General features: G+C 36.8%; 1 protein-coding gene across 6 annotated transcripts in view; it reads left to right on the forward strand.

The window, feature by feature from the left end:
- LOC100746173 (teneurin-m) overlaps nt 1-11,576 on the forward strand; it is a 662,892-nt gene that overhangs the window by 75,566 nt on the left and 575,750 nt on the right. Inside the window, exon 1 of one of the 6 annotated variants that reach the window (XM_033319247.1) lies at nt 9,709-10,132. The exons of the other annotated variants lie outside the window; for them this stretch is intronic. The gene's annotated coding sequence lies outside the window, so the exon portion shown is untranslated. Of the gene's footprint in view, nt 1-9,708; nt 10,133-11,576 lie in introns of those variants that run through there. 6 annotated transcript variants of the gene reach the window in all.

The following is an 11,576-nucleotide window of genomic DNA, read 5'->3' on the forward strand; positions in this document are numbered from 1 at the left end:
ACGCGGATACGTCATCATACGTATAATCGAATTTTATTACTCTTCAAATAGGAGAAACTTGTAGAAAGCCGTATATCATGCTTGTCTCTATAACTAAACAGAAAGAACTGGCGGCCATTTATCAGTGAATTTTCACCATATTCAAGTGTTTGTCAATATAAATTTATTACACAACGCGTACATCGCACTGAATTATTAGAATTGTTATGTTTTCAACATCTTATTTTCATCGATTCTAAGTAGTTTATCATAGCGTTTTGGTAATCGAAATGTTTTAAAATCGTACTCTTCCCTGGTATCGTGAATTTGAAACGTAGAAACGTAATAAAAAAGATCATTTAATGGGAGGATGTGTTATTCGATGTTCAAAGGAAAGCTGCATTGAAGTTTCAGATACTATAATCCTGGGAAATAACGGTTTTTGGAATTGCCAGTACCTTAAACCTTTTTTCTATAATGCAGATAGGCTTGGAAACTGTTCCGTTTGCGACATAGTCGGTGTTGCACTCTTTAAATAAGTAAATGCCTAGACGTAGCGAGTGTATCGCCACTCATGTTAAACCGAGTTTCGTCGGAACTCTCTTTTTCCCGTCTGTGATTTAAATATTCAGCCTAGTGAATAATGCACGCCAGAGAGGCTAAAACTCTATGAACGGATTCAGTCGGTTCGCTCGGAGTCGTAGGCGCGGAAGTGCGGAGGAATTATTCAGAATATCATTCCGGCTTGCACGGTTTTGTTCTGCATTGTTTCGTTCAAACAGTGTGTCGCGTACTATCGCTCCTCTCTATGTAATTAACGATATTCCAACGAATCACGCGCTATCGTCATTAGTCGAGTGTCGCTTTACGGATAAAAAACATATTGATCGAATGACGAACGGTTCATTAATACATATGAACTGTTGCTTGAAGTTTGAATTTCAGTAGAAGTTTAGTAAAAGCTCAAAACTGATAATTCTTACAAGTCTGGAATAACAAAATAAAGCAGTGTTGAAAAAGTAGTATAACGAATGATGTGGAAATTGCTTTGATTAAATATACAAAATGAAAACCATAAGGAACGCTTTGAAGTTCAGTTTCGTGGAAATGATTGTATACTGCTCACATTTCGTTGTATGTGGGTATATTTTACATTGTATCTAAAGTTCTATTGAGAAGATTTTGCTTTGTGATAAAAGATAGCTTGTTGAGTAAATTGCAAGAATATTGAGAACTTTTGAAAGTTGAGCATCTACCACATTAAAACAGAACGATGGGCTAGTATTTTAAGTAATAAAAAGTTCTCGAGCCGCGAGGATCTCGTAACAGACAACAAAAGATCACTTTATTGTGGTATTTTCCAAATGAAATCGTTTCATGCCCGCATGAAAAATCTCTCGTCAAATGAAACTTATCCAACAAACGATAACAACCTAGATAGATCTGAGTGTCATATTATATGACGCCAGTGAAAAGGTCTCGTGTCAGCAAGACTATAGTTTATTAAAAAAAAACAGTTAATAGAAATACTTCATTCGGATAAATGAAAAACCTGAATATAATTATTACTAAAAGATTTATATTATATTTTGCCGAAAGAAAAATCTCGTATCTATGAAAACGTTATGTACGTGTATAAATGAAGTAATTTCTTGAAAACTTGAATTCAGACAGACGGAAGAAAAATTGAAACTTCCAGTTTACTAAGAATTGTTTCATTTAAAAACAAACATACACTGTGAAACATATGTTAATGTCTAATTTTCCCTAAAAAATCAGTATAATTGAATATTTGATAACTTTACATAATATGAATCACAAATTTATTTGCAGCGCGATTCAGTTGAAATAATTTATACAATTTTTTAATGATTCATTTCTGCAGAAAAATAATTATAATTTAATAATTTATGTAATTCTGTATAAATGTCGTTCAGCAGTTTATTTATGGCGGGGGATCATTTAAATCAGACAAATGGAATCTTTGATAGCAAGTTATTATCTCGTTTTATGCAAACTTGCTAAAATATCATGCCGATATTTGCACACTCCACAAACAGCGTAGTTATTTTTTGGCAGCGTTATTTTCAAGAGCAGCGTTCCACTCGATTCAGAAAGCTTAAAAGCTTTCAAAAGGCGATTTACTCTCTTGCAAAAGCGGATGTGCAGCATGCAAACGCGCTTGGATAAACATGACGATTGAGTTAACCTTAATTGTGTTTAAGATTGATTTCCCAATGTCAATATACCATGTTAATACACTACATAGCAAATATTGCAATGTACGCTAATAATGAATAATAATTGACTTCTAATATTTTACCAAGAATAAACTTTCATTCAACATTTCATATTTAAAAAAATACTTATATATTTACAATTTTAAACACATACATTTTAGCGCTCCCAAATTAAAAATCTTTAACGCTTTTTTCTTTAAGGAATTACGAACGAATTTATTACACAACCTAACGTCAAAATAAAATTCGTATCAGTCGAAATGTCATCGATAATAGCCCCCCCCCCCCACTCCAAGAGTTAAAAGTGAAACAAAAATCTCCACTTCTACGGAAAATTCGCTGACTTCGTTCGAAAGTTACAGATTTATCGCGCCATTGTCGATGTTCGTTGCACGGAATACACGTTCAAATTGAACCCATCCTTGCCCCTCTCTGTCTCGCAGCAGGTCGTCCGGTTGGAATCGTCACGAACGCGGAGAACGTCGCTACGGACCGAATTGAATCTCCACGAAATCTCGGTAGGCGTCCCATGTTCACGTTGCAACGCTGCTCCAGTTGACGTTTCAGATTTTCAACCGGGCATTAGCATGCACCGTGAATCGCGTTTCGTCGATGCGTGTCACGTCGACGCCATGGCGTTGCATTCTTGCGGAGGCGTCCTTAAAGGGCGACACGTTATGCCGTTTAGCCAGTCTCTCTGTTGGATATCCGTTAAAGAGAGACCTTTAGATCTCGATCTATTTTGCAAAGCTTGCCGGTTGACAAAGGCCAATCGACGTCGGATTGATAACCGTTTCCGAAAATGTTGCTAAAAATATTTACGTGTCTTGCAGTTTCGTGACAAATGCTGCAATAAACGTTGCATACGTGGACAGACGACTGGAAGTTGTTTGACGAGAGGAAAAGTGTATCAAATAAAACTTGAATTGCACGCAATTTCTTTAAAATATCGTACGAGTGCAGATTGAAAAGTTTTCGCAATGACAACGACAGTGACAAATAAAGCAATTTCTGGCGACCGTTTCGAAAATTTGTCAATCTGTCCCATCTAATCGAAGCATTTTCCATATCATTTAATATATTTTTTCAATGATCATTTTATCTTATTTCTTCAGATCTGTAAGAGTTAACAGTTTTAGAATTCAAAAGGAACTGGAACGAAATTGGTGTAACTTCTTCATTTATGAATCCCTTTAAAATTATTTACGCATTTGAAAGATTACTCGGATGGGATAGGAAATGTCTTTAACCTTCAGTAAATGCTGAATTTACATTTTATCAGGAACCATTGTGGAACTTAAAGTCGCAATAACGAAGTTTCATATTTTTGTTCTACATCTACTTAACCTCTAATTGATTTATAATAAATTCCTCTCTCTTTAATCTGTATTAATATGCATTAATAATTCATCGATAACAGCAGATAACAAATTGAACGTGTGTTATTTGACACGCTAAATTCCAACTTCAAAGAAAAGCGTTTCATATAGGCGAACGTAATGTCATTTTAATTAACATAAGCGTATACTTTCTTTCCATTTTACCACTCTCAAATTGTCCGTAAACGCATGAAAGTCCTCGTACCATCGCTGATCGACACGATGATGCCCATTCGAAAAGACAAATGGCTCACTTTTGCACTGCAACAACCACGAAAGAAGGAAAGTGTCGAGCAGCGAGTTCGAGAAAACATTTTGATTTGCTTCTGTGCGCTCGCGCAACCGTACAAGGAAACATAAATAAAAAGTTGCCGGGTGCGAGGATAGGGAGCGCGTGTGCTGATGCACGGAGCCTCGAATGCATCCAGCAGTCGTATTTCTCGGAAGCTCTCCTAGGTACCTAGGTACCTATCCTGCCTTGCCTTTGGTATCACCTAGGAAACCGGGCAGAGTGGCTTGTTCGTGACAGTTGGAAAATAAATATTTGCACGTATTTCAACGATTAGTCCGGTATAAGCGACGCGAGACGACGACGACTACGGAGACGTTGCTCTGCACCATGGGGTTCTCCCATACCCTCGGTTTCTCAGCATCCTCTTTTTACCCATTTTCAGGCAACCTTCGCTCCGTCATCCGTGCCTGACCAGTTATTCCAGCCGATATTGAAAGAGCCAAGGGCATAACTCGCGGCTACACATGTGCTCGTGCAACGTGGCTTTTCTTCTTTTTAAACCATTCCACCTCCTCGCGTAGCTATATCTCTCACACACCGTTGTTACACGACGAAAGCTTTGCTGTCGTTCCACGTTCAATTTGGAGATTTATTGCGCTGATTTAGGGATATGGAGTATTGGCTTTTCCGCCGCTCTCTGTCTCTCCTGGTCGCGCGTAATTTTCGTCGCTCTCCTCGAATGTTTCTTAGTAGACATCTAGTGCCATTGTTCGCTTGTGCGTGGTCTCTGCGTCGAGATTTTACATTATCTAGGTGGTAGGAATAACTTATGGGGTAATATATTTAACGCGTCTGTTATACGCGAGAATTGATTGCGAAATTAATTTTGATTTAATTCTAAGCTATGGAAGAAATGAATGTAATAAATGACTGACGCGGAGGCAATATCAAACATGATTCTTGATTCAGTTTGATTCGAATCAAATGTGATTAGTTGCCATTATTGAATTGTGATATTTCTGTGCGATGCCGTATATGTTTGATATGAATTATTGTTAAAATCTTTTTCCGCAATTTCGTGATAATATCCTCCACACGCGCATCAAACACTGTTTCGTTGTCAGGCAATTTTCCAAATTTTCAATTTTGAGAATTCACCGCAACAGACTACTACGTCTCTTCAATCTACATTAATGCTAACCTAATGAACGCTGGCTACATACAAAAGTCGGCGCCGACTATAAAATATTCATCATTTCAAACTACACTCGTTAAGAGGATAAAACATTTACCAAAACGAAGTCACTTTACCAGAATTACGTGGCCGGGAAGGTTCGCAGAGGAAACAGAAAAACAGAAAACGCTGCAGACTAGGAAAAAACACGTAAGAATGTCATCACAGGGGGATAGGCCCGTGTCTGCACCTACACTTCGTTATCAGGTTGATGCACATCCCACCTAACTAAATTCAGACGAAATCGCGAAAATCCCTCTTTGCACCGGCGGCTGCGCCTCACTGAATCGAATTATGAGGGACCGAGGACCAACACCTTCCTCGACCGTGAATTTCACTTCCGTCCATGTAGGGCCACAATAAAACGGACATTTGATGGACTGTGGAATGGCGAGAGGACAGAGAATGAAAAAACGCCTACCTACGTGTACTGGGGGTTTCTCGGAGTTTCAAGTGAATTACCTAAGGGATGGTAAGAAATGAAAAAAGAAGAAGTTATTTGGAATTTCACTGCGTCTTTCGCTAGAATATCTTTAAAAGTGAAAGATTCCGATAATTATCAGTCAAAAAAATTCGACGCTAAGAATTTGAAGAAGTAAAGATAATTTTGAAGTTTTGAAAATGGCTCCATTTTCGAAGGAGACACGTGAATCATGTGATGCACCATTGGAAACTATTTAAAACCCCCCCTAATGAAGTTTTATCTCTTGTTGTTATAACGTTACGACCTGGCCAAATTGTGAGAAACACCCTGTATAAACGACTGATATCAGATTTTCTGTGCTAACAGTTAACTCATTGAAGCTGATCTTGTTTCTCTCTATTTGTTTCAGGTAAGTGGAAAATAAGTAGCGAATCCTTTCATCTTCGCCCTGTTTCCATTGTCGATGTAAGTAGAAAAAAGGAAATTACCATTATAATCGTATAGCATAATTTCTATGTAATTATCATCATCGTTTAAATTGTTGTATCCAATATCACCGTTGCCAATTAACTTCCAATGTTAAAACACTTTATACGCCCACATAAACGTACATGCACTTAAACAAAACGAAGAAAGAGTAAAAAAATAAACGAAAAAACATGTTAGTGGCCTCGTCACTAGAACCACGCAGACAAAACGCGCGCGAGCACAAAGGTAAAGGGGTGCGGAGGTGAGGAAGAGCGACTATGAAATTACGGGGTAGGTAAATGAAACTGTTGCAGAGTCTCATGCATGCAGCTGCCGCCGGTAGCAGTCTAACCTGACTGAACAGTGCAACACCAGCGCCAGTGAGAGGGCGATACTTTTATTTTTATTTGCCTTTCGCTTTATTTTCGCTTTAATTTCTCCCTTTTCGTCGCGGCACGGCGCTTGCTAATGGGGATGCCGGTGGGCGTGGGGTAGAACAAGGACGCTGCACGGAGCAGATAGGAACTGCAGAAGCAACCGGCCGTGCCTTCCTCTTTCTTCAAGCTAGCCGGCGACTCCTACTAAATCCTCAACGAAACTGCAATTCTTCTTCCGATGCCGATAAAATTAATTATCCTGTCCGCTCCGCTTCTATTCCACTTACCTCCCTTTCGTCGCGAGCAGAGGTGAATTCTCGGTTAGTTTTAGGGTAGAATCGTAAATTCTGAATGTTAGGATTCGAAAATTCTTGATTGGTAACTTGATTGTGTGTAAGGTGAGATGAAAGATGGAGAATTCTCTACGTGAATATTTCTTACATTTTAATTCATTGGAATGCTAATTCTTTCGCTAAACGTTCATGCGTGTTGTGTTTTTTCTCAACGCAAATTATTGTACCATTCTTCAACGGTATTTTTTCAAAGTTTGCAGTCCCCGTATCGTTCGTTTTGATTTCTTTGTTACAAACTCTATACTTTACTTATCGATAGTCCCAAGTTCGGATGTTAATAAAAGGTGACTACATTACCGTATTAATTTACAATAATTTCATAGTACTTTTTCTCGAGGCATATTCTTTTCTAATAAGTACAATAATCTTCTTCTTTATTGAATATTAACTAACCGGTCTTACTTCTACACCAAAGTGAAAAGAATGAACTTATGGGATCGAAAGAAGTTAAGGATGTCATTAGAATTTCACAAAGGAAGATCAAAAAGCAGCGATGTCAAAGAAGATGTCAATTTTCCCTTTTTCTTTCTTCAACATAAAACATTGTACCACGTGTACCTTTTATGTCAGGTGTAACCTAAATAATTATTATATGTGGTCATTGAAAATGTTGTGGCGTCATATTAAACAGGATGCTTGATATATCTAAATTAAACTGTTGATTGTTAGTTCGATCGGTGAATTTGTACGGGTAAATCGCGTTCGCCTACATATCGATATCTCGACATGACCTATATCCAAAGCAAATATGCAGGAATATTACAGAAGTGGGTGCTGCTAGGAAGCTTTTATGTGCGCCAGCGTAATGCACCGTAATCTACGATCTGCTGTGTTAGCGTTCAAAATGTTCAATCGAAAATGAACCGACTGTGACGTATATTAATTACATTCACTGGTATATGAAGTCGATTATATGAATTATTACTTGGAAATCTATCAAAGATAAAGTTGTTCTTCTTATTCCTAATTAAAGAATACCTCTACTCTCTACATAAAATGTTACAGTGTACAATCTTATTAACGACTGAAGAGATTCGCGTATCTATAATCGTAATTCTTTAGTTTCATGGATGTCGGTAATTACGTCAGTTTTTCTTCTCGCGTCTGTAATATTGCGCGGTTATGCAAATATACAAGAAGATTAATTATTATATATAGTAAAACGTTGGAGATTAAGATTACACACTAATGACATAGTTAGCTTGGACTGTGTCTACGAATTAAAGAAATATTTATTTTAAGCGGAGCTAGATTGTGCCGTATATATTAGAAAAATTTTGAATGAATTAGATTCGTGATTTTCGAGTTCTGTCATTGTCGCATCAAATAAGCGATACTTACATACCCCGAGGCATACTATTGCAACGACGTTTCACATTTCGAATCGAGATTTCATGTCATGGATATACGATTTAACGCGTAGACCAAGAAGAAATTTCGGGTATCGGTTCGATGCAGCGATGTTTGTTGGCCGGGAACCTACAACGATTTCCACTTACTTCTTTCGGGAACTTCGGGATAGAGATAGGGATGTCTTGTTTTTTCTTGGACCAAGAGTCTACTCCTCGGTGGAGCCGCGTGCCGCTTTCCCTTTGCATTCCACCTTCGTCTTGGCTCGGCCGAGTATCCCCGAATTGCGAGACTAGAAGGTATCGCGGAAACAGCGTCAAGGCGGCGGCGCGTCCGGCCGCTTCCGTCTCGCTCGCGCGCTCTCGCGACCTCGTTTTCTCTCGCGCTTTCTCTATCTCGGGGTGGTATCGCGCCCCCACCGACACCCCCTTTTGCACTCTCCGTCTCGGTAGCCCCGCTCGTGCCGTCAGTTGAGTCCAGAGGACTTCGCGATTCGCACTTCCGACCTTCGTTAAGCTTCCTCTGCCGCCAACGCGATCCATGCTCCATCGTGTTTATTCGTAACTTCGTAGCTTTCCATAATTTTATCCAATTCGTGATTTTATCGTTGATGGTACTTCGACATGGTTTGTTGAATTATTAAATGAATAATAGAGCTACGAGAATTTTAATAAGGATCCTTTAAAAGTGGACTCTGTTGACATTGTTGTATCTGATCTATTCGTACAGATGAGTGATGCTTCGATATGGTTTGTTTAATTGTTGAATGAATAATCGGTGGAGAAAAGCTTTGGTAAAGTTAAGCATTAAAAGTGGATATCGTTGACCTTGTCCTGCACGATTCATCTCGTACAAATGAGTGATGCTTACGGAATGAATATCTACAAGAAGAATTCGGTAATACTAACTTCTGAAAGTGTATCTTATTGACATTATTTCATTTGATGTCCTCGATACAAATGAGTGATTCACATTGAATAAATAGATGAGAGAAGAATTTTGATAAAAGTAACATTTAAAAGTGGATTTTATTTGTTTCTATTTTAATATTAATGATTGTTATAACGAGTATATAAGTATAAGATATATGTACGTGTTGATTTTGGATGAAATTTCGTAGGAGTTGAGGAAAATCTTCAAGGTCGATAACACGATACCAAGTAAACACTACGCATCAAGTGTATCGTCTCGCCGCCATATTGACAGGCGAACACGTGAGTTCTCTCCTGCTTTTCCATCGTCCTTCACTTGGTTTTCCAAGCACTTTGCTCGATGTTATCGGAGCTCTCTATAGCTGGATCCTCGATATACACGATTTCGAAATATTTTTGGATCATCGAATAACGTCAAATCATCAGGAAGATATGCAATAACATAATAGAATCGAAATTTGGAGATTAAATTAAAGAAAAATTCAGTAAAAATTGAACAAGGTTAAATTTAAAAGTTGGACAAATTCAATGGAAATTCAGTGAAATTTTAATTTAAAAGTTAAATACCAAAATTAATGTTTCGTAATATATAAACCAAATTTCCAATTGAGATGAACGAAGAGAAAATAATATTTAAAATAAATATTCCAGAGCTATAAAAATATAAATCAATTCGAAAATAAAATCTACAAAGTTATGAAGAATCAACAAACAATTATTCTAAGATTTTGAACATCGTGTCACGTGATACGAACCTTGGCCTTGAAGGATTGCTCATTGGTTGACTGCAAGTTTCAAAGGTACAAAAGTTTAGCGAAACTAAGAGAAAGAGGGGGAGAGAGAGAGAGAGAGAGAGAGAGTTCAAAAATCCTATATATAAACTAGCATCTGTATGATTGTACGAGCGTCGTGGATATATTTCGAACTGTGTGTTGATCGTTCGATGGAAAGTGGTTCGTGATAAATGTGTCCTCGCTATCGAACGTAGACGGTGACCTTCGAAAAATCCGCCAAGATTTATGATTCGTCGAGTAAGAAAGTGACGGTGGAAATTTTGTTCCTTGAAAGCTTCCCTGCTCCGACGGAAAAAGCTTCTTTGTTACATTCCACATCTTCTATTTTCTGCATTAATGTGACGAAGTGTCTGCTGACAGTAATTTCCAGGTAAGAAAATTACGCTCCTGGCCGCCATTCTAACTGTAATTCTAGAAAATGAAATTCTGCGTTTTTCAATAATATTTCATATAATGATTTAATTGAAAACAGAAGAATTAGTGCCTGACAGTATTTTGATTCCATTCTTGTCTCTTAAGAAACGTTTAATTCAAAGAATTATTTCGAGACATGTCGATTAGATTCAAACAATTAAAATTTTACATTATAGCTATTTATAGATTGCTGCTAAATAATGTCGTAATTATTTCTGTCATTTTGTTTTCAATATTCATTTCCATTTTTTCCTTCTTTTTTCGTCTAGTACATTTTAAATAATCCGATAATAGTGCTGTATCATATTTAGTCCAGTTTGTTCTATATTTATAACAAATTGCAAAGTCGAAAAACAATAAATATGAAATATTACGAAGTTGATAGTATATGGAAACATTGTACCAACATATTTATAATTTTTATTATAGTAACATAGGTGATTTAAGAGATTAAGGGATTAGTATAGGCAAAATTAAAATATTATTTTAAATGAATTTGTAACTCTCACGGAGTGTATCTTCATAGTTTATAATAATATGTAATATATCCGTTTTAATGTCTATTTTATAACACATGTAATTTGAGAAAGGAGAAAAATAGAAATGGTTTCCCCGTGTGGAAATGTAATATGTGTGAAGCAGATGGTTCCCGCGTGCGCAAGGTGTAACACGTGAGAATAACCCGTTTAATATATCTTTTTTCTTATTCTCTTCCATTTCAATACCTCATTGACTCGACGTGATTCGACATTAATTATTTTAACGTTATTAATATATATCAAAAGATAACAAAAATAGAATTTGGAAATTTAAATATAGATATTAAAGTAATAGTACCTAAATTAGTGATAAAACAAAATTACTTCAACTAAAGATAGAAACGAAAATGCTCGGTAAAAATTTTCGATATCAAACATGTCAATAGATAATGTTATGACACGCTTTTTAAACCCGTCAGAAGTAAGATCGGAACGTTTGAACATACAAGAGACTTAATAATTCAGTGCAGCCTACGTATTTTATAATAAAATTCTATTCACGAACATTGGTGATTTATTATGGTGATAAGTAACTATCATGTCATATTTTGTAAATAGTTATGGAGATAAGCACGATATACGATTCCGTATAGCTTCCCTTTAATTTTATTCGAGTATTAAGTTTCATTTTTCGAAAGGATTTATTTTTACTTTATTCCTTCGAGAGAAAATTTCTTTTCCCTAGAGGAAAATAATGCATAAGAAAGAGTCTTTATTGGCGTTATCATTGAAATATCGATAACAGAAGTCTTACGGGATTCATCGAATCTCGAGTCTGGTATTCTGCAACCGAAATTAATTGTCAAACTTCGTTTCTATGGTACTCTCCCCGGCATATTTTTTTTTTTTTTTTTTTTTTTA

This window comes from Bombus impatiens, unplaced genomic scaffold (genome assembly GCF_000188095.3).
Source record: "Bombus impatiens unplaced genomic scaffold, BIMP_2.2 scf_0142, whole genome shotgun sequence".
Lineage (NCBI taxonomy): Eukaryota > Metazoa > Arthropoda > Insecta > Hymenoptera > Apidae > Bombus > Bombus impatiens.